This window comes from Heterodontus francisci, chromosome 12, assembly GCF_036365525.1.
Source record: "Heterodontus francisci isolate sHetFra1 chromosome 12, sHetFra1.hap1, whole genome shotgun sequence".
Classification (NCBI taxonomy): domain Eukaryota; kingdom Metazoa; phylum Chordata; class Chondrichthyes; order Heterodontiformes; family Heterodontidae; genus Heterodontus; species Heterodontus francisci.
In genome coordinates, this window is record NC_090382.1 from 76124130 (window position 1) to 76145997 (window position 21868).

A 21868-nucleotide genomic window follows, 5' to 3' on the forward strand; every position below is an offset into this window, starting at 1 on the left:
CAAGGATCTGTTTTGGGGCCATTGCTGTTTGTCATTTTTATAAATGACCTGGAAGAGGGTGTAGAAGGATGGGTTAGTAAATTTGCAGATGACACTAAGGTCGGTGGAGTTGTGGATAGTGCCGAAGGATGTTGTAGGGTACAGAGGGACATAGATAGGCTGCAGAGCTGGGCTGAGAGATGGCAAATGGAGTTTAATGCGGAAAAGTGTGAGGTGATTCACTTTGGAAGGAGTAACAGGAATGCAGAGTACTGGGCTAATGGGAAGATTCTTGGTAGTGTAGATGAACAGAGAGATCTTGGTGTCCAGGTGCATAAATCCCTGAAAGTTGCTACCCAGGTTAATAGGGCTGTTAAGAAGGCATATGGTGTGTTAGCTTTTATTAGTAGGGGGATCGAGTTTCGGAGCCACGAGGTCATGCTGCAGCTGTACAAAACTCTGGTGAGACCGCACCTGGAGTATTGCGTGCAGTTCTGGTCACCGCATTATAGGAAGGATGTGGAAGCTATGGAAAGGGTGCAGAGGAGATTTACTAGGATGTTGCCTGGTATGGAGGGAAGGTCTTACGAGGAAAGGCTGAGGGACTTAAGGTTGTTTTCGTTGGAGAGAAGGAGGAGGAGAGGTGACTTAATAGAGACATATAAGATAATCAGAGGGTTAGATAGGGTGGATAGTGAGCATCTTTTTCCTCGGATGGTGATGGCAAACACGAGGGGACATAGCTTCAAGTTGAGGGGTGATAGATATAGGACAGATGTGAGAGGTAGTTTCTTTACTCAGAGAGTAGTAAGGGCGTGGAACGCCCTGCCTGCAGCAGTAGTAGATTCGTCAACTTTAAGGGCGTTTAAGTGGTCATTGGATAGACATATGGATGAAAATGGAATAGTGTAGGTCAGATGGTTTCACAGGTCGGCGCAACATCGAGGGCCGAAGGGCCTGTACTGTGCTGTAATGTTCTAATTCTAATTCTAATTCAGAGTTACATGTTGGCTGTTCAGAGATGAGGGTTACCCACTTAAAACGTGGCCGATGACATCTCTCAGAAACCTGAGAAATGAGGCGCAGGAGTATTACAGTCAGTGCCAGATGATGACTGATGTGTCATCAAATGAGCCACAGCATGCTGAAGATATGTTTCAGGTGCTTGGACAGATCTGAAGGGATATTAGTGCAAACACCAGCAGGGTGTCCAGAATGGTTATGGTGTCCTGTGCTCTGCACAACATTGCTCAGCAGTGAGGTTTGGTCCTGCAGGAGGACCAAGGCAGAGAGCCCAGTGCCTCTTCGGTGGCTTCAGATGAGGAAGGCGAGAAGGTGGGGTAGGAGGAATACAAGGAGGTGGAAAGTGATGAGGGAAATGCACCCCCAGAGGTGCACATTGCTGCCCAGTATGCCCCGATTTTTGTGAGGTTCCCTTAGGTTTCAATCGTGCACCATCTCACAGTTTCATGCAAATCCCCAACCCACCAATACCGCTAACACAGAGAAATCCTGAAAACAACCAAGCATCCCTTTCACAGCACCCCGATTGGTCGGCATCAATTCATGTCTCCCATTCATCATCAGACAACTGAAAAGGCTACTTGCCAACAGTAACCAAGAATGGACAAGGAGAGGAAAGTGCTGCAAAAGAATAATATTTATGTGCATCAAATGATGAAAGAACACTTAACAGTAAAATATGTATAATATAACCATAACCATACCCTTGTGTAACTACAGATCTTTATTCATCTTTTTCCTATTGCTTCAATGTGGTGCAACCCATGTGGATTCAGCAAAAGTCGAGACGGACTGCTTACATCCTGCATAGACATTTGAGTTGCTCTTGACCAACGTCCTCTGGGTTCTGGAGACTGTGAGGGCCCTGCCAAAGACTGCTTCACCTGTACCTGTACAGGGGCAGATTCACCCTTGGAGACACAAGGCGGTATGCCAGCTATTTACTGAAGTCAATGCGGTGGGGGGTGGGTGGGAGGTGGTTGGTGGCAAGAAATGAGCAGAGTTCCCTCTTCCATGCCCCCTTACACCATCGTCTCTCGTCTGGCCCAGCTGCATTTCCCTGCTGTGCTGAAGAACACTTTGCTGCAGATTACTGGGGTGATGAAAGGCCAAGGCTAGGGCATTATTTATCCTATTGAAGGTGGTATCCACAATGTGCAAGCCCCTGTTGAAGGCCTGCAGTCAATTACCACAATTGATGCTCCATGCAGCTGGCCACTCTATCCATGGAAGAAGACATCATTGCAGTGGCCTGCGACAGCATCCCATTCGTGCTTGAGGCGAACTCCTCCAATCTCCCTGCAATCATGTACAATGTGCTAGGTATGATTGTCAGTACATCACACAGTTCCTGCTGCTCCTCACTGATTATCATTTTCATTGTTGGTCCCCAGGATACAGCACCTGAGTCAAGCAGAGCAGAGTTTGGAGAGTCCTGCACCCTCTGACGTGGACTCTCCTCTGCTGTCCCTAACTCCATCATCCACTCCTGCTCACTTGTGAAGTGAAATTCACCAGGTGAAAACCCAACACTCTCTGTCACTGGTCCCACAAAAGTACATGTATCTGAGCTGGTGCATAGTCTGCATAAGTCCTGTGCTGATGCACCTTTAGAGGGAATGACATCCTCTGAGTCGTTGTCATTGTCTGTGACCTGGACCATCTCTTGCTAGATGAGTGAAGGCCCTGTGGGAGATAAAAAGCATAAATGTGTACTGTCAAGGTAAAAATGTTTGATGTTATCGTTCTGCACATAATCATATTTTTCTCGCTGTTGACATCACATCAACATGAGTGAGTGTTGTACATTATATGCCTGTCTAGCTTTCAACTCTGTCAGCAGGTAGCTGGATTGCCCCCAGCTCCAATGGCCAAGAATGCCGAGACTTCTCTGGTCTCCAGTACCCTCTCCCTCTCCTCTATAGTTAACAATTGCAAAATGGTTGGAGGGATACCTTTCATTCTCTGTGTCTCCCTGGTGTTCTGAGTTCTTTTCTCATGCAAGGAGGGCAAGAAGTGACTTAGGAGTTAGAGTAATGGCATGTGTTCACTCGATGCCTTTGGTGAGGATGACTATGGTGGAGAGGCCTTAATTTACATAAGGATGAGGGTGTGTCAATGGTGGATGGGTAGATGGGGATATGAGCAACCACATGGACAGAGAAGGATGGGTGCACCTGGAAGGTAAGATGGTGTGAGGAGTGATGTGCTGGAGTAGGCTTGAAAAAGCAGAGTGAGGTGATTGGGATGATACACACATCAGGCTGAAGGTGACTGTGCCACTTCTCTCACCTTCTGCACCCTACTTAGATTATTAAACCACTTCCTGCATTGGATCCAGGAGTGTGGCACCACACTCCTGCAGCTGACCTCTTATGCCATTTCTAACCAAACCTCCTTAGTTTCCCTTGCAAGCTTTGACCTCCCATTTCTAGGGATCACTATCTCCCTTTGGGTCCTTACAGTCCCCTGCAGCACATCAGGGAATCATCCATGAAGCGAGGCACAGCCTTTGACCTTCTATTGCAACACTTACTTCTCTCTCCTTCCTAAATCCAGCTGCTTCAACCTTTAAATACTGGAGTTGAGATCACTTTGGGACATCATCATATTGCTAATTCGAAGGGAAACTCAGAAATCAAATGGTAATGAAATGGCCGTGTAAAATACCATTAACAGATGTGCTTCATATATTTCTGGGCTTCTCGCACCCCATTGGGAAATATCAGATTGGTTGCTGTTAAGCACTTCTCCTGTTTTCTTTTACGTTTACATCAACAATAACAACAAAAATTTGCATTTATATAGCACCTTTACTGTAATAAAATAACCCAAGGCGCTTTGCAGGAGTGCTAGCAAACAAACTTTGACACCAAGCCACAGAAGGAGATATTAGAATAAGTAACCAAATGTTTGGACAGAAAAGTAGGTTTCAGAAACATCTTAAAGGAAGAGAGAAAGGGAGGGAGGCAGAGAATATTAGGAGAGAATTCAGAGTTTAGCTGAGGCAGCTGATGACTCAGCTGGCAATGATGGAGCAAGAGGCCAAAATTAGAGAAACGCAGATATCTTGGCAGGTTGTAGGGCTGGAGAAGGTTACAGAGATAGGGAGGGGTGAGACCATGGAGGGAGTTGAAAACAAGGATGAGAATTTTAAAATGAATGCGTTGCTGGATGGGAGCCAAAGTAAGTGAGCGAGCATAGGGTTGATGGAGGAACAGGATTCAATGCGAGTTAGGATACAGCAACAGAGTTTTGAATGAACTCAAGATTACAGAAGACACAAGGTGAGAGGCCAGCCAGGAGAGCACTGGACTAGTTGAGTCCAAAGGTAACAAAGTCTTGGGTAAGGGTTTCATCAGTGAATGAACTCAATGGAAAGGCAAATCAAAAGTGGGGTTTAACAGGTGGTTAATCTGATATTGGCAGATTTACACTATAAACAAAGGTTAAAATTATCCCAATGGAATGAGATTATATACTCAGTGAAAAGATACTGAGGGTGTGGATCAACAAAAGGGGTTGAAATAAATTTCCTGAAAATGCAGGTATATAAGGTCTTATATTAATTCCTGGATTCTATGCTCCTCATTCTCAGGCTTCCTGTGTGTTCCAGCATCCTTTGTCCCAGTATCAGGAGCAGAACCTTCAGTCACCTCAGAACTACTCTCTGGAACTCACTTCCTAAACTCCTCAACCTCTCCAACATTCTGTCCTGATTTAAAAACCTTCTCATAATCTACTGTTTCTAACCATTTTCTGTCATCTCTCCTATTCTCTCTATTATAGGTCCCTGTCTGTTCCTCTTGTTACTAGTTGTAAAGTGCCTTAGGATATTTAGTACATTAAAGGAACTTTATAAATATGTAGTGTAGACCTGAAGTAGTTGATTCAAGAAGCTCAATCCACCGATCTATTCCTCAATTTATATGGCTTGATACCCTTAATAAAAACCTATTGATTTCAGTTTTGAAATTTTCATTGACAGAGCATCCACAACTGTTTGGGAGAGAGAATTACTGATCTCCTTTGTGTAAAAAGAGTTTTTTCTTTTCACTCCTGAAAGGTATGGCTCTAATTTTAAGATTATGCTGCCTTTTTCTGGATTCCCCAACTAGAGGGACTAGCTTCTCTGTATCTACTCTATCAAATCCTTTTATCATTTTAAACACCTCAAGTAGATCACCCATCAACCTTCTAAACTCAAGGGAGTACAAACCAATTTTATGCAAACTGCCCTCGTAATTTAGCCCTTTGCTCTCTGGTATCTTTCTGATGAATCTGTACGGTACCAAGGCCAAAATATCTATCGAAAACTGGAAGCAGTACTCCAGATGGGGTCAGACCATATAAATGAGACATAACTTTCTCCCCTTTGAATTCCAGCCCTCTTGGGATAAAGGCCAACATTCCATTAACCTATTCAAATTTTTTTTTAACCTCTGCACTAGTTTTCCATAATTTGTGTACCTAAACTCCAAAATCCCTTTGCTCTTTCACAATTCCTAGTCTCCTGCCATTTAGAAAATATTCCACTTTTTTTTTAACCCATAGTGGCGACCTCACACATCTCCACATTGAACTCCATCTTCAACAGTTTTGGCTACTCACTTTATCTGTTTATCTGTATCTTTTTGCTCCCATTGCACAACTTATAATGTCTCCTCACACTGCCATCTGCAAACTTGGATATACAGCTTTCTATTCCTTCATCCAAGTGAATTGGGTTCTACAATGGGCCGGTGATCAGTTCTACCAAGTTACTACCCTAATAGCAAAGTTGAAAATTACCCCAATATCTCTTTGGTTAGACAGAGGTTATTTCCATTCTATGTCTTGCTTGTTGCCCATTTAATTAAACTGCGTAATAATTTAATCTTTTTAGCAAGGTTATACAAGTAACAGAATAAAATCCCTGAAACTCCTCTGATTGCATGCTAGGCAATGATAAGGAATTTCAATTGTTCTGTGAATCACTGGATTAACAGAATACATCTGGTAGATTTGTTACTGAGCATTTAGGGAAGGCATTAGCCCTGCTTGAGATGGACTTTATAGTGCACACCCAGTGCACAGACGTAATTCAAAGTGACTGATTTATTTTAGCCAGGTTGCAACAATTGATTTGTTTAATTATTGATTTAGTATGTGTATGGAAAATCATTAAACTTGTAATTAACAGTGCAAATTATGGCTCAGCAGAAACCACTCCAGAGAGATATTCTGTTAAATTGCAAGCAGACATGATTTAAACTTGGTGCACTCGTGTTGTTCCATTTACATTTAGCGCTCTGTGCTTTCTGACTTGCTTCTGCTAAGGAGGTTTATTCCCTCTGCTTAGCTCTTTATTTATTTTGTACTGTAAGTGATTGGAAACAGTTATTCAAATGAAACTTCCATTACTGATGGCTCCTAAAATAATTTAACATTTTTCTAAATGTAGCTTTTACTTAATTTCTATAAATATATATGCACTTGATCTAATAAAAATTGACCTACAGTACAGAACTGGGTAATGACCATAACCACTAGGGAAAAACAGCATAATTTTACTATGTCCCACATTTTCTCTATAACAATAAATAACAATTAATTTGACCAAAGCACAAGTCTAATTTCTTCAATGACATCAATCCAAGGGCTATTTATTTTAAACTGAAGTTTTCTCTGCACATGGATTTGTTTTATTCCTCCTTGATTAAAATGTTGTACCATGGGAACACAATGAGCTGAATTTCCCTCCATATTACTGCCCAATTTCAGGCACTTTCAAGGCAGCCAAAGAGAAAATGATTGGTGAGGCACTTTCTTGAATCCCTTGGGATATCTCAAATATTGAGATAAATTTTATTATTGATATGTTCTCAGCCCAATTAGAAAGGAGGCATTTCTGGATCGGGTGGGCCAAGTTGACCAAGTGACTGTGGGGGAGCACTCGGGTAAGAGTGATCATCATATCATAAGGCTTAGGCTAGTAATGCAGAAAAACAAGAAATTATATAAGGTAGAACAGTTAGATTGGAAGAGGACTAATTTCAATGCAATGAAAAGGGATCTAGACAGGATAAAATGGAAGCAAAGACTGACAGGAAGAGCTGTATCGGAACAATGGGTTATTTTTAAGGAAGAGATGCTTCAGGTACAAGCTATATGCATTCCAACAAGGACAAAAGATAGGGAAACCAAAAACATGGCTCCTTGGATGACAAGGGAGGTAGAGATTTTGACAAAACAGAAAAAGAGGGTGTATGATTCATGCCAGGTGAATTCTTCAAGTGAGAATCCAGAGAAATACAATAAGTTAAGCGGGGAAATGAAGAGGAAAAATAAAACTGGCAAAGAGAGAATATGACCCTAGAATGTCAGTCAACATAAAAGGGAACCCAAAAATCTCTTACCAACATGTAAATAGTAAGTGGATAGTAAGAAGTGGAGTAGGGCCTATTAGGGACAAAGAGGGTAATAAATGCTTAGATGTACAGGGCCAGGCTAGAATGCTTAATAAGTGCTTTGTATTGGTGGTTACAAAGGAAGAGGAATCTGACAAAATATTAGTAGAAGAGGAGACAGTAGAGGCAATGGATAGGGTAAAAATTGAGAGAGGAGAAAGCACTAAAAAGGTTGGCTATGCTTAGGGTAGATAGGTCACCTGGTCCGGATGGCTTGCATCCCAGGTTGCTAAAGGAAGTGGGGATGGAGATAGCAGAAGAGTTTGCCATAATCTTCCAATCTTCCCTAGATATGGGGGAGGTGCCAGAGGATTGGAGAGTGGCAAATGTGACACATATATTGATGAAAGGATGTAAGGACAATCCTAGAAACTACAGGGCAGTTAGTTTAATATCAGTGGTGGGTAAAGTTTTAGAAACAATAATCAGGAAAAAAAATTAACAGGCACTTAGAGAGGTTTGAGTTAATTAATGATAGCCAGCACAGATTTGTAAAAGGCAGATCATGCTTGACTAATCGAATTGATTTTTTTGATGAAGTAACAGAGAAGTTTGTTGAAGGGAACACAAGAACACAAAAAATAGGAGCAGGAGTAGACCATATGGCTCATTGAGCCTGCTCCACCCTTCAGAACTATCATGGCTAATCTTAGGATTCAACTCCACTAAGTGTTACCAGCGGACAAATTAAGGACCTATAGGACAAGGAGCTTTAGGATAAGCAAATAAAGTTCGTAATTATCCTTCCTTAGATATCTTTTTACTTTTCTTCATGACAAATGCAGAATGTTACAGAAGATTTCCAAGAAAAATGAGATTTCTTTCAAGGAGTGGAACAAAAACAAGCATACAATCAATCGCGTGGGGCCTAGTAAGTAGAGCAATCAATCTCATCCAGGATACTGTCATGTGAAACAACCTGCTTCTTCATAGAATACTTCAGTGACACCATATTTATTACACATTAAAATATTGAGGGGGTAGGGTGATTTCTGATGACTCAGATGTGACCGGACTGCCTAATATCTTACAGAATTATTGAGACAGAAGGTTTCTCAGTTCCATCTCTGGTTTGTGCTGCAGCCATTAATCTCAGGTAGAAGAATCCTGCAATTGTTTTCAATTTTCTCAAGCTATGGAGAGTAAAATTGGCAGGGTTTCCCCTTTGTGCTTACTGTTCAATGAAACCTACTGGAAAGTATGTTTGTGAGCATAAGTGAGCACAGGATTGCTTTCTGATCCTCCAGTGATCAAACAATCTCATCATACTCACTACCTTTGTTCAAATGAAGTATGGCTGCTCTGGTGTGGTGCTGAAGATCTGGAGCATCCTACACCAATATGAGTCACAACCTTAAGGAAATGAGCGCTGTGTTGTATTAAGCTCAAAGTGGTACTGAGCTTTTCAGTGTTGAAAAATCCAGCACAGGAATTAGTTTATGAGGCATGGACACTGACTCCTGCTCAGCTACGTTTAGCTGCTCAGTGACATATCATCAGATACACCATCTTTTTTATTCATTCATGGGATGTGGGCATCACTGCCAAGGCGGGTATTTCTTACCCACCCCCAATTGCTCTTGAGAAAGTGGTCGTGAGCCACCTTTGTCCATGTCGTGCAGGTATATTCAAGGCTGTTAGGTAGGAAGTTCCAGGATGATGGTGGAATGGCGATATATTTCCAACTCAGGGTGGTTTGTGACTTTGAAAGAACTTACATGTGATGGTGTTTTCATGTACTTGTTGTCATTGTTCTTCTGCGCAGCAGAGGTCGTGGGTTTGGAAAGTGCTGTCGAAGAAAATGTGGTGAGTTGTTGCTGTGCATCTTGTAGATCGACACACTGTAGCCATAGAGCACTGGTACTGGAGGAATTGGAAGTTTGAGGTGGTGGATGAGGTTGCTTTGTCTTGGATGTTGTTGATCTGTTTGAGAGTTTTGGAGCTGCATTCATCCAGGCAAGCGGAGTACATTCCTGACTTGTGCCTTGAAGATGGTGGGCAGGCTTTGGGGAGTAAGGAGGTGAGTTGCTTGCCATAGAACTCCCAGCCTTGGACCTGCTCTTGTAGCCACAGTATTGATATGACTGGTGCAGTTAAGTTTCTGGTCAATGGTGACTCTCCAGGATGCTGACGGTGGGAGATTCAGCAATGGCAATGTTGTTGAATGTCAAGGGAATATGGTTAGATTCTCTCTTGTTGGAAATGGTTATTGCCTGACACCTGTATGGCATGAATGTTACTTGCCACTTATGAGTCCCAGCCTGAATGCTCTCCAAGTCTTGCTGCATGTGATAATGGATTGCTTCATTATCTGAGCAGCTGCGAATGGAACTCAACATTGTGTAATCATCAGCAAACATCCCCACTTCTGACCCTATGAAAAAGGGTAAGTCATTGATGAAGCAGCTGAAAACGTTTAGGCCTATGACATTACCCAGAGGTAATCCTACAGCGATGTCCTGGGCCTCAACAACCACAACGATCTTCTTTCGTGAGACGTATGACTCCAACCAGTGGAGAGTTTTTCCTCTGTTTCCCATTGACTCATCTCACTCACCAACTGGTATTCTGTTCTGAATACTACTGAGAGTAATGGCTCATCTGGGATCTGCAGCCAGAGCCAAGTCCATGGCACCATGGCTGAATCGACTGTACATGGGTGTAGGAGGAAAATTGCACAGGCAATGGTGATGGGGGATTTGATAGTTAGGGGAACAGACATGTGTTTTAGTAGCCGCAGACATGAATCCAGGATGGTTTGTTGGCCTCCCTGGTGCCAGAGTCAAGGATGTCACTGAGTGGTTACAGAGCATTCTGAGGGGGGAGGGTGAACAGCCAGCAGTCATGGTCCATATCGGTACCAATGACGTAGGTAGCATCATGCAGGTCCCCACCTGCTAAGAATGAGGCATATTAATTTTGTCATATGAACATTAATTTCAAACTTGCTGGGAAGAAGAGAAGGCCTGTTACAGAGGCTGCCAGACACTCAGCTGAAAAACATTTGCATACTAACAGACAACGCTTGTGGAGAGAAAAGGACCATTCCCTGACATATTCAACCCACAATGGATTTTGATCACCAGACACTGAAGGTGTAAGGAACAGCATTCCAGAGACTGCTAAGGTGATATAATCCACAAAAGCCAGGACTGGTTTAAACCAACTGGTCACATGACTAACTGCCAACTGGGTTTTTTGAACTAGCCACAGAGTTTTTGAACTCAGAAAAGACTGTTTGCTCCTGGAGTGAGAAGATCTCTCCTGTCTGCTCCCATCTCTTTCGCGCAGAACTCCAAACCCACTGAAGACACGTGAACCTCAAGAGAGAAAAGTCTCCTATATCGAACAAGATTTAAGAAGAATACTGGGCCCCAACGAAAAGCAAGACTGACCTACAATCAAGGACTCTACAGCGAGCTCTAAGAACAGTAACCAAAACCATCTTCAGATATTGCCTCAAACTTTTCCACTTTATTTCTTCTGCTTTTTTCTGTCTCTGCATGTGTGCATCGTGTATGTATGCTAGCGTGGACATGTCGTGTATCCATAGGCGAATAAAATAAATGAGTTAACAGCGCAAATAGAGATGAATAGGTATGATTTAGTGGCAATTACTGACACGTGGTTGCAGGGAAACCAGGTTCGGGAATTGAATATCCAAGGTTACTCAGTATTTCAGAAGGATAGGCAGGAAGGAAAAGGAGGAAGTGTAGCTTTGTTAGTAAAGGAAGAGATCAGTGCTGTAGTGAGAAACGATATAGGCACTGGAGATCAAGACGTAGAATCAGTCTGGGTAGAAATAAGAAATAGCAAGGGAAAGAAGTCCCTGGTGGGAGTAATCTATAGGTCTCCAAACAGTAGTTCTGCAATGGGGAACAGTATAAACCAGTAAATACTGGGGGCTTGTAAGAAAGGAATGGCAATAATCATGGGTGATTTAAATATGCATATAGACTGGATTAATCAAATTGTCAAGGGTAGCCTCGAGGGAGAGTTCGTTGAATGTATTAGAGATTGTTTTTCGGAGCAATATGTTGTGGAACCAACCATGGAGCAGGCTATTCTAGATTTGGTATTGTGTAATGAGGTGGGATTAATTAATGATTTCACAGTTAAGAATCCTCTAGGGATGAGTGATCATGGCATGCTAGAATTTCAACTTCAGTTTGAGGGCGAGAAACTGGAGTCCCACACTAGCGTTCTGGAATCAAACAAAGGTAATTACAGAGGCATGAGGACAGATTTGGCCCCAGTGGACTGGGCAGGAAGACTAAAAGGTAGGACAGTTGATGAGCAGTGGCAGGTGTTTAAGGAGATATTCAATTCCTCCCAACTAAAATATATTCCAGAGAGGAAGAAAGATTCTAAGAGGGGGAAAAACATCCATGGCTAAGCAAGGAAGTTAAGGATAACATAAAGATAAAAACTAAGGCATACCATATTGCAAAGGCCAGTGGCAGGCTGGAAGATTGGGAAACTTTTAAAGATCAACAAAAGGTTACTAAAAAGTAATAAAAAGAGCAAAGGTAAATTATGAAAGAAAACTAGCACAAAATATCAAAATGGATAGCAAAAGCTTCTATAAGTATATAAAAGGTAAGAGAGCAGCTGAAGTGAATGTTGGTCCCTTGGAGGATGAGACTGGGGAGTTAATAGAGGAACACAGAAATGGCGGAGACATTAAATCAGTATTTTGCCTCAGTTTTCACGGTGGAGGACACTAGTACCAGCCCAATAGTAACAGGTAATGCAGAGGTTATAGAAAGAGAGGAACTTAGAAAAATCATCATCACTAAGGAAAAAGTACTGAGCAAACTGTTGGGATTGAAGGCAGACAAGTCCCCAGGGCCTGATGGCTTACATCCTAGGGTCTTAAAGGAAGTGGCAACAGAGATAGTATTGCATACAGTTTTGGTCCCCTTACTTGAGGAGGGATGTAGTTGCATTGGAGGCAGTTCTGAGGAGGTTCACTAGAGTGATTCCAGGGATGAGGGGTTTGTCTTATGAAGAGAAATTGAGCAGTTTAGGCTTTTACTCTCTCGAGTTTAGAAGAATGAGAGGAGATCTAATTGAGGTATATAAGATGATTAAGGGGATTGATAAAGTAGACGCAGACAGGATGTTTCCTCTTGTGGGGCAATCTAGAACGAGAGGTCATAGTTTTAGGATAAGGGGTAGCAGATTTAAAACAGAGATGAGGAGAAATTACTTCTCTCAAAGGGTCGTGAGTCTGTGGAATTCACGACACCAGAGTGCAGTGGATGCCGCGACATTGAGTATATTTAAGGAGGAAATAGACAGATTTTTAATTAGTAAAGGGTTGAAGGGTTATGGACAAAGGGCAGGAAAGTGAAATTGAGGCCGAGATAAGATCAGCCATGATCGTATTGAATGGCGGAGCAGGCTCGAGGGGCTAAATTGCCTACTCCTGCTCTAGTTCTTATGTTCTTAACTGAATTAGAGTTTAAGTTTAATAAAGTTCAACCTTTTTTCTTTAAACCTAAGAAAAGCTGTTGGGCTAGTTTCTTTGCCTTATAATTGGAAGTTAGTGAACAAAGATTCACTAACGGGGAACTAAACAAAAAAACGGTGTGTTTAAAATTAAACCCTGTTATGGTAAGACCAGGTGAAGGCTGAGAAGGAACCCTAGACCCCCTTTCTCACTGGGTTGTAATAGTAGAAAGGAGGATAAGGACCTACAGGCAGAGTTTAGGGAGCTAGGAAAGAAACCAGCAAGCGGGACCTCAGAGGTATTTATCTCCAGATTACTCCCAATATCACGCACTAGTGAGTACAGAAATTGAAGGATAGAGCAAACAAATGTGTGGCTGGAGAGATGATGCAGGAGGGAGGGCTTTAGATTCTTGAGACATTGGAACTGATTCTGAGAGAGATGGGACCTGTACAGGCCGGACGGGTTGCACCTGAACAGAGCAGGGACCAATGTCCTTGCGGGGTGATTTTCTAGTGCTATGGGGGAGGGTTTTAACTAACTTGGCAGGGGTGTGGGAACCAGAAGGTAATATTAAAAAGTAAAATACAGATGCACAGAGAAATGGGAGAGACAGATAGCGCTGGAGTAGAAAAGAGTAGAAAAGAGATGGTGTCAGTATAAGAGGGACCGTAATAATGTCTAAATGAGGTTTAATGGGAGCATGTATATGAATACGTGGAGTGTGGTAAATAAGGTTGTTGAGCTGCAGGCACAGATATCCACATGGTAATTTGATGTTGTGGCAATAATGGTGATCTGGCTCAAAGAAGGGCAGGACTGGAAACTAAATATTTCTGGATACAAGGTGTTCAGGAAAGATATGGAAGGAAGGGCATGAGGAGGGGCAGGAACATTCAAACAAACAAATTAGGAGCAGAAGTAGGCCATTCGGCCCCTCTAACCTGCTCCGACATTCAATAAAATCATGGCTGATCTGTTTGTGTCTCGAATTCCACACTCCCATCTACCCCCAATAACCTTTGATTCCCTTGCCTAACAAGAATCTATCTACCTCCACCTTAAAAATTTTCAATGACCCCACCTCCACCACCAGAGAGTTCCAAAGTCGCACAATCCTCTGAGAGAAAGAAATTCTCCTCATCTCTGTCCTGAAAAGGCAACCCCTAATTTTAAGACAGTGCCCCCTAATTCTGGACTCACCCATACGAGGAAACATCCTTTCCACATCCAAGGAGGGGTACATTACAGAACTGGTAAGTGATGATGTCGGAGAGGAGTCAATGACAGAATCCATCTGGTTGGAGCTAAGAAACAAAAGAGGCACCATTACATTGCTGGGTGTATTCTATAGGCCATCAACTAGTGAGAAAGATATAGAGGAACAGATTTGCAAGGAAATTACAGAGAGGTGCAAGAATTATCATTATAATGGGGGACTTTAATTATCCTAATATAAACTGGGATAGTAATAGTGTAAAGGACAGGGAGAGGCAAGGGTTTCTGTGTTCAAGAGTGTGTTCAGGAGAATTTTCCACATTAATATGTTTCCAGTCCAATGAGGAAGGATTCATTGCTGGATCTGGTTCTGGGGAATGAGGTGGGTCAAGTGAATCAAATGTCAGTGGGGGAACATTTAGGGACAGTGACCATATCATCATAAAGTTTAGATTGGCTATGGAAAAGGACAAGGAGAAATCCAGAGAAAAATAATTAATTGAGAGAGGGCAAACTTTAATGGAGTGAGCACAGATCTGGCCCAAATGAATTAGAATCAAAGATTAGAAGGCAAAACTGTAACTGAACAATGGACTGCCTTGAAAGAGGAGAATACTTGGGTACAGTTAAGATACATTCCCATGAGGGAAAAATGTAGGGCAAATAGATCCAGAGCTCCCTGGATGATGAAAGAGGTAGAGAGTAAGATAAAGCAGAAAAGGGGTGCATATGACATGTCAGGTGGCTAATACAGTTGAGAACCAGGCTTAATATAGAAGGCTCAGAGAGGAAGTGAAAAAGAAAATAAGATAAGCAAAGAGACAGTATGGAGAGGAGACTAGCAGCTAACATAAAAGGGAACTTAAAAACTCTTCTATAGGCATATAAATAGCAAAAGGGTAGTAAAAGGAGGAGTGAGGCTGATTAGGGACCTAAAAGGGGATTTAAGCCTGCAAGCAAAGGATATGGCTGAGGTATTAAATGAGTACTTTACTAAGGAAGAAGAAGCTACCCAAGTCATGGTGAAAGAGGAGTGGTTGAGACACTGGATGGGATAAAACTTGCTAAAGACGAGGTACTAGATGGGCTGGCTGTACTTAAAGTTGATAAGTCACCAGGACCGGATGAGATGCATCCAAGGATACTGAGAGGAGTAAAGGTGGAAATTGTGGAGGCACTGGCCATAATCTTCCAGTCATCCTTAGAACAGGGGTGGTGTCAGAGGACTGGAGAATTGCAAATGTTACACTCTTGTTCAACATAGAGTGTAAGGATAAGCCCAGCAACTATTGGCCAGCCAGTTTGACCTCAGTGATGAGAAAGCTTTTAGAAACAATAATTCAGGTAAAATTGAGCCATTTGGACAAATGTGGATTAATTAAGGAAAGCCAGCATAGATTTGTTAAGGGCAAATCATGTTTAACTAACTTGCTTGAGTTTTCTAATGAGGTAATGGAGAGAGTTGATGAGGGTAATGCAGTTGATATGGTGTACATGGGCTTCCAAAAGGCATTTGATAACAGGTTTGTCAGCTAAGCTGAAGCACATGTAATATAAAGGACAGTGGCAGCATGGATACAAAATTGGCTGAGTGACAGGAAATAGAGAGTAATGGTGAACGATTGTTTTTCAGACTGGTGGAAGATATATAGTGGGGTTTCCCAGGGGTCAGTGCTAGGGCCCTTGCTTTTCTTGATCTATATTAATGACCTAGACTTGGGTGTACAAGGCACAATTTCAAAATTTGCAGATGACACAAAACTTGGAAGTATTGTGAACTATGAGGAGGATAGAGATAAACTTCAAGAGGACATAGACAGGTTGGTGGAATGGGCAGACAAGTGGCAGATGAAATTTAATGTAGAAAAGTGTGCAGTGATTCATTTTGGTAGGAAGAATGAGGAGAGGCAATATAAATTAAAGGGTACAATTCTAAAGGGAGTGCAGAAGCAGAGGGACCTGGGGGTATATGTGCACAAATCATTGAAGGTTGCAGGGCAAGTTGTGAAAGCAGTTAATAAAGCATACGGGATCCTGAGATTTATAAATAGGGGTATAGATTACAAGAGCAAGGAAGTTATGATAAACCTGTATCAAACAATGGCTCGACCTCAACTGGAGTATTGTGTCCAGTTCTGGGCACCACACTTTAGGAAGGATGTGAAGGCATTAGAAAGGGTGCAGAAAAGATTTATGAGAATGGTTCCAGGGATGAAGAACTTCAGTTACATGGATAGATGGGAGAAGCTGGGCCTATTCTCTTGGAGAAGAGAAGATTAAGAGGCGATTTGTTAGAGGTGTTCAAAATCATGAGGGGTCTGGACAGGGTAGATAGGGAGAAACCGTTCCCATTGGCTAAAGGATCCAGAACCAGAAGACACCGATTTAAGGTGATTGGCAAAAGAACCAATGGCGACACGAGGAAAAGCTTTTTTATGCAGCGAATGGTTAGGACCTGGAATGCTCTGCCTGAGAGTGTGGTGGAGGCAGATTCAACTGAGGCCTTCAAAAGAGAATTGGACAAATATCTGAAGAGAAAAAAATTGCAGCTTTACAGGGAGTGGGACTAGGTGAGCTGCTCTTGCAGAGAGCCAGCATAGACAAGGATGGCCAAATGGCCTCCACCTGTGCTGTAACCATTTTATGATTTATTAAATGCCACCCTTGATGTCAAGGACAGTCACTTTCACCTCACCTCTAGAATTCAGGTCTTCTGTCCATGTTTGGACCAAGGCTATATTGAGGTCTGTAGCTGAGTCTTTCAGGCGAAACACAAACAGAGCATCAGCAAGCAAGTTATTTGCTGAGTAAGTGACGCTTGATAGAACTGTCAACAACACCTTCAATCACTTTGCTGATGATTGAGAGTAGACTGATGGGCCGGTAATTGGCTGGATTGAATTTGTCCTGCTTTTTGTGGACAGGACAAATCTGGGCAATTTTCTACTCTGTCAGGTAGATCCCAGTATTGTAGCTGTACTGCAACAGCTTGATCAGAGGAGCGGTTAGTTCTGGAGAACAAGTTTTCAGCACTCCAACCGGAGTGTTGTCAGAGCCCATAGCCTTTTTTATACCCAGTGGGTTCAGGCTGTTTCTTGATTTCACATGGAGTGAATCGAGCTGACTGAGGACTGACATCTCTGATGCTGGCAAGCTCAGGAGGAGGCCAAGATAGATCATCCACTTGGCACTTTTGGCTGAAGATGGCTGAGTGGGTCCTTTTGGGCTTAAGATGCCTCCTTTATTATAAAGTACTTCCCCACCAAAGATATATTCCAAGTTAAAATGAATTGTTCCAGCTGTAACCAATGTTTTGTGCTCTTCTGTTTTACTTTACTCTCATCTGAAACATATTTTTACAGTGCCTTCCAAACCTGTGACCTCTAGCACCTGGAAGAACAAGGGCAACAGACGCATGGTCACACACCAGCCTGACACCATCACCATTCTTTCACTGTCACTGGGTCAAAATCCCTGTCTAACAGCATTGTGGGTGTACCTACACCCCAAGGACTGCAGCAGTTCAAGATGGCAGCTCAACACCACCTTCTCAAGGGCAATTAGGAATGGGCAATAAATACTGGCCTTGCCAGCGACTCTCACATCCAATGAACAAATAAAAACAAAGATTTTTTTAAGCTTGACTTGTCTTGCCTTTGTGAAAAGACTTCCATAGACAGGGAAAGGTATATCAATCTGGTTTAACAAGATCAAGTAACAACCTACATCATTCATTACATTAAATTTACTTCTTATCGCCAAATATATTTGCTTAATTTGATTAAATATTTTAAAGTAAAAGAAACTTTCCTCTGAACTCATGTGACTGCAGAAATTTTCATAAGATTAATGTAATATTTCAGATACTTTTAACCAATGGAATATTTTTATTTGCTCCATTAAAACTTATGACATCCATATTTGGGTTGGAAATATGATAGAATCATAGTATTGTCTGTCTTGCTTTGGTTTGCTAGCTGTTTAAAATGGTCACAAAGCATAAGAGGGGCCAATTTTCATTTTAGGTAAAGATCAGGCAGGCAATGGGGCAGAATCATTGCATAGCCCATCTGATGGCGCCAATGAGAGGTCTGAACCATTTTCATGGGCTGCAATTGAATACTATTGGCAAACTGCCAATGACTGAATGAATGCTGACAAACAGCTGATAAGGAGGCAGGAAAACGACTGACTCCTCCATGGAACTAAGCTGAAAATAAACCCTTAAAGGGAGAGAAGGCATGGAGGGACTGACAGAATATGTTTAGAGCATTTATGCTTCTCCTGCCCCCAGAAAAATCATTGGAATAACTAACTTGCAATGTTTCTGGAACCGTTTCCAGCCGTTGTCATAAGTCACTAAGCTAAGAACATAAAATTTCTCCGGAAAATGATTACAATCTAAACTTCATGGTGCTGAGTCCTGGTAGATGCTGGAACTGAGCAACAATTCCTGCACTGAACAAACTATGTGAATGAAACATGGAATAACAAGTTTGCTCCAAACTATTTCTATGCATTTCCAAATGTTCTCACTGCTTTATGCAGCATAATACTGCAGCAAAGTCATAAATTATAGCTTTATACCAGAAGAGGGTGCAAGTAGTCTTTGTCTTATTTTTCATCTAAATTTGAAACCTTATTATTCTTTAACTGATTAAGTCTATCACCAATTCTTCAATAGGCAAGTTCACATTCTATCTCTATTAATTCTAAATCTTTCTTTAAACCTCAGCCACCTTGGCTGATATTAGTTAACTCAATGCAGACTGGGCCATCTGGGACCATTTGGTTGAGTTATTCATTGAATAAGCGCTCTGAGCCATCAGGGAAATAAATCAATCATAGTATTCACTGCCATTCCATTAGCTGATGTACTCTTCTCCATATTATACTTCCTTCAGTGGTTTCACATAACATAAAACCTGTTTGACGTATATTGTGACGTAAGTAGCCTCTGTTTTGAGTACATATTGGAATGGCTGTTTTAATGGATTAGTGCTTCCCTCTGGTCATTCCTGTTTCTGTGGTTGGACATGACCTGGACATTAGTAGAATGGTAGCCCTCCCTGTTCACGAAGGCTGCTGTGTGATGCTTTGATGTCCTGATGGCAATATGTGTGGAGTTAATAACTTCCTGGATGTGATGGAAGCCAGTCACTTCTGCAAAAACTCAAGCTCTCTCCTTTTGATGATTGAGGTCACTGGGAAGGTGATTGACTGGTTAGTCCTGGCAAACAGGTCACTTGTTTAATACAGCCATGTACTGCAGACTGGGAGACACAGCTGACGCATCCTATAGCAGATTGAATACAGCTATTGCCAAAGAAATTATGTGCTGTAGCAACTTTGACAACTACTAGCAAAGTATAGACCTTTGGTCCAGCAGATCCTGTTGCAGGAAGCTATGGGGGTTTAAAACAGCCTATTTGGAGATGCACTGCAACTTCGGATAGACCCAAGAAAGTGACTCTTGGCCTGTGCGCCTTGTGTGTCAGGGTATGACCTCCGACAAGGACTTACCCAACTCCCGACACCCTGCACCCCCTCCCCACCTCATCTGTTCTCTTCCAATAAGGTCAGCTGCCAATCGTTACTTGTTCCTGTGCTCCTGCTCCTGCTGTTCCTGTTCCTCCATCCAAATAAAGCTGGAAATAATAGAACTCACAATAGATAGAGTTGTCTGAGGGTGAGTGAAATAATCAATTTGAGAAAAAAATGATCGGGAAGCTGGAAACTTGCCTGGCAACCTGAAGAGCACAATGACACATAAATCCTGATGAGTGCCCCTTTAACTACTGCATTAGTGCCTGAAAGAGACCAATCCCGCTAGGTTTTACTGATGTGTTGGGCATTGGATGGAAAATCTACGATTTTGTATCAAAATGCTGTTAGTGTCCTAATTATGTCATAGAACCCCTATTTGACACAATTTGGCATCCACGTCGACTCTGAAAGCTGTGTAGTTAAAATGATGGTGGCCGGAATGCATCAATAGCAAAGCAGTAAGTACTTTGCAATGATTTTAACCGTCTGCCCAGCCATTTCCCATCGGACAGGGTTAAAATCATCTCTTTACATTCAACAGTATTTTGTTACTTGTAGTAATTGGAGTGGCAGCAGGAACCATCCATCATAACTGGTTTAAGCAAAACACGCATTTGGTATCAGAATTTTTCTCCACAATTGGTGTATCATGCACATATGTTAAAAATCACACTATTTATTTCTTGAGTGTTTAATGGCACTGGGCTAGTTTAGTAACTGTGCTTGCTATAAAACAGGGGAAAAAATTAGTTTCTGCTGTTCAGTATCTTTATTTCCTTCTACTCATGTGTCTCATATTAACATTTTTGTGAATGTTTAAAGGGATCATGATTTCAATTATATTCTGGAGGAATTAACCTTTTTTTTTGTTTTCTTTAAATCCAGTAGGAACAGTCAGTGCCAATCAATAATTTCCTTTGCCTGCAGAGCTAGAGGTAGGGAGATATTACCGAAGGGGCAGATTAGAATAATTGAGGCAACGTAGCACAGATACTGACCCATCACTTGATTTTCTTTTTCTGAAATGCTGGCAAAGAGAATAACAGCTGGAGGTTGGCTTCAATGAAACACCGTCTCTCAGACTGCCACAGCAGGACAAGAGTTCAGCTGGAGCCTCTTCTCGTTGTCACGGCAATAGATTCCTGTCTACAATTGGTTGAAGTTCAGCTACCTATTCAACATGCAATTGGGACAGAGAAGCTAAAAAAACTGTTGTGCCTTACTACATTTCTTCATTTGCCACTCATGCAAACTTCCTGTTCTCTGAAGCAATAGTTTTTAAGTAGATTGCCACATAAGAACAAAAGAAATAGGAGCAGGAGTAAGCCATTCAGCCCCTCAAGCCTGCCCCGTCATTCAATAAGATCATGGCTGATCTGTCACATGCACCACCAGTGGCCAAATGTTTACAAATTCCCCATCTGGAAGTTAACCCTCATAATGAAAACACACAAAAACATTGCCACCTGTCCAATTCCAAGCCCAGGTCGTAGTTATACATTTTTTTTTAATTTCACAATGGTGGAGTCGATTCAGTGTTTTATTTTATCCCCTGCAGACCAATGATTTGAAAAAAAAAGTAGCTTTTCTCAGTCAGATTGCCTGGCACAACATATATCAGAAAATCTGGTGATTTCCTTTTACACGCATGCTGTCTGGCCTGCCGAATTTTCTGATATTCTCTGTACCCAGGCAGTCCAGTGTACCTGGGTAAAGACTTAGGGAAATCTTCCCTTTGTTTTCATCGACTTCGCGGAGTGAAAAAAATCAGGAGAAATGTGCTGCAGTTACTAGAGATCAAAAGTAGTAACTACTATTAAATATTGCACTTCTTGATAAGCAAAATCTTTTTATGCCCTTGCATAAAATTGGTGTTGAGTTATTATGCAGGTCATATGGGATTGGTGCTTGCCTTGCTCTCTCTGACGGAATACTGAAACCAGTTGTGAACTCACAACTGCTGCTTGCCTGTTAGCTGGTCCCTTTTAAAATAATCTTGTCCCATAGAGGCAGTAACAATTAACGAACACCAACCTGTTTTGATCTAAAATAAAAACAAGAAATGCTGGAACCACTCAGCAGGTCTGGCAGCATCTGTGGAAAGAGAGGCAGAGTTAACGTTTCAGGTCAGTGACCCTTCTTCGGAACTGTTCCGAAACGTTAACTCTGCTTCTCTTTCCACAGATGCTGCCAGACC

At 42.0% G+C, this 21868-nt stretch overlaps 1 long non-coding RNA gene across 1 annotated transcript; it reads right to left on the bottom strand.

Moving 5' to 3' along the window:
- Window positions 1-1711: 1711 nt before the first annotated feature.
- On the bottom strand, window positions 1712-20778 carry LOC137375629 (uncharacterized). Its single transcript, XR_010976045.1, has 3 exons — window positions 20670-20778; window positions 14110-14213; window positions 1712-2688 (listed from the first exon to the last, which is right to left on the bottom strand). It is a non-coding gene; the product is annotated as an uncharacterized lncRNA (long non-coding RNA).
- Between the last annotated feature and the right edge of the window lie 1090 nt (window positions 20779-21868).